Here is a 2490-nt window from a genome sequence, read left to right as displayed (position 1 = left end):
AAAATGTTTTTTGTCGCGAGCGAGCAGCACTTTCACAAGTGAGCGCTGTTCTTTGAAGTTAGTGTCGGCGGACGTGTCGTTTTTAGCTTTCCTTAGTTTGTGGAATCGACGCTTACTGCGCAGAGCGCTGCGGAGTTCTTTGCTGAACCAGAAAGGGAATTGATGAGGGCGCTTAGACTTTTTTGGTATGTGCTCGTCCATTGCTTTTTGGAAAATTTTTGTGAGCAGCTGCACCGCTGCGTCTGCATTATGCGATGTGTAGACTGGCTCCCAATTCGTCTCCTGGAGCGTTATGTAGAGGGCATTGTAATCGCCACGGGGAAGATCAAAGAATGGGGTCTCCATGCGCCGCTCATAGGCAACCGGTAGTAAAGCCGTGACAGTGAATGGTTCATGCCATGGGTCGACCGGAACAAGGGCTTCTCGAGCGTGTTTAAGGTCTAAGGAGGTCAAGTTGGAGAAGACGATGTCAAGGACATTTCCTGCGGGGTTAGGAGGAAGTGCAGCATATGCCAATCCAGCGAATGAGAAAAAGTTAAACAAGTGAGCGGCTTTGGTAGAATTGCCAACATTTTCCCCGGGATTCCACCACCGGCCGGGCATGTTGAAATCACCGAATAAAAGAATGTTGTACTTTCCAGGGTCTATACTTTCTGAGAGGTGCTGAAAAACGGACGCGAATGCGGGGAAGTCTAGAGTTGGACGCATATAATACACGCCAATGAGCAGGTTTTTTCCGCGGTTTGTCTTTGTTTCGACCCAAACGCATTCATTTCCCAATTCGAGATCAGCTCGGCGAAACGCAACCATGGACTTTCGCAGGGCGATTAAAGCTCCTCCACCGTACTTTTGACCGGTGCGTTCGTAGTCTCTGTCATGGCGAAAGACAGTGTACTCGTTCGGGAAGTAATCTGTAGAAGCAATTTGGTCTGAGAGCCACGTCTCAGTAATGCAGTATACGTCATGATCGAAAAGAACCACATTATCAAAGAACTGTTGCGCTTTTGTCTATAGGCCTCGTGTGTTTTGGTAGTAAAAAGAAATACTCATGGGACGTTTACTTCGGAGGGCTTCAGCGCACGGTCTTCCCTCAGGGTGCCCTCTCTCGTGTTTGGTTGGCGGTAGCTTTTCCCCATCCTTCCTGCATTTATCTGCTCGGCGATCTCATGCCCGCGTGCGGGCAGGAGTGCCGCGTACGTGCGAAAGACAATAGCAGGCTTCGCGACAACGGGCCGCAGAGCAGTTTCGAGCAGACGAAATTGAAGAGTGCGGCGGCGCGGTGGAGTCACGTGGTGCAGTGACGCCTGGGCCGATTTCGATTTTACTTTTTATGTATAGGCTTCATGTTTCTCCGGTGGCGCCGTCTCCTAACTTTTTCTTCCTCCATGGTGCCGGTCCGCGAAATGGCTTTTGACAGCTTTTGCGCTCCGTAAGACAAAAATAAACGGCCATAGCTGCTTCTAGGAATGGAAAGTAATATTACAACACCTGGTGATGCCTTTATGTCAGCTACGGTGGCGACAAGACGGGTTTATTTCACATGCGCTGTCCCGCACTACGCTCCACGGAACCGACTATGCCTTTCCGATAATACGGCGGTAGCGAAACTTCCCGCGTTTAAATGATGTTCAAATCATAAACAGGTATTGTTATTTCTTATGCTGGCGTACGGTCTTAATTCAGTTCTGTACAGCCAAGGCTATTAACTTGAGACAACGGGTGGCCGCTGTTTTTTCTGGTATTCGAATCAATCTTTATCGGTCGTAATACCGGTTGAGACTGAAAAACGCTGGAAGGGAATTATGTTGAGATTCCTGAGCGACATCGTAATTTCCGTGGCACATCTGCGTTATGCTATTTCGTTTACAGCGGCAGCAAACCAAAATTAAGTTTAACTTAGATGTACTCCGTCTTTATTTCGGTCTTAAAGGTATCTCGGTGCCTATTGGGAAGCGCAATAAGCACTGTGAGTTTAAAGGTATCTCGGTGCCTATTGGGAAGCGCAATAAGCACTGCGGTGCCTATTGGGACGCGCAATAAGCACTGTGAGTGGTATGAATACCTAAAATACACGAACTTTTCGTTACTGATTTCAGGTCCCATCTGAGAAGTAATTTAGCTTTTATCTGATTTGAATGTTAGCAATTTCGGTTCACCCTAAACAGTTACCTACCACAGCGCACAAGCGAGTCCAGGGGCCTCGTGGCTTTTTTTTACATAATCACTGCGGAAGCACTAAATACCCCATTACGCAAAAATCTCGAGTTGGGGGTCAGTGCGAGCGAGATATGGTTCCAAAAATTGCAGGCCGCGCAAAGAAAATAAAATGAAAGAAAACACGGTGTATTTGGATCAGGAAATGAAATTCGGAGCCGAAGGGTTGCCAGCTGTCAAACACGCTATACGCCTGCAAAATAACCAGTGAAGGCGCTGTGGCCTTATAGACCGGTACTCAGGTCCACAGTTCTCAGCGGGAGCTGTGAAACGTGG

This window comes from Haemaphysalis longicornis, unplaced genomic scaffold (assembly GCF_048455015.1).
Source record: "Haemaphysalis longicornis isolate Haplotype H1 unplaced genomic scaffold, Haemaphysalis longicornis Haplotype H1 scaffold_1, whole genome shotgun sequence".
NCBI classification, from domain to species: Eukaryota; Metazoa; Arthropoda; class Arachnida; order Ixodida; family Ixodidae; genus Haemaphysalis; species Haemaphysalis longicornis.
This window is presented reverse-complemented; position numbering follows the sequence as displayed.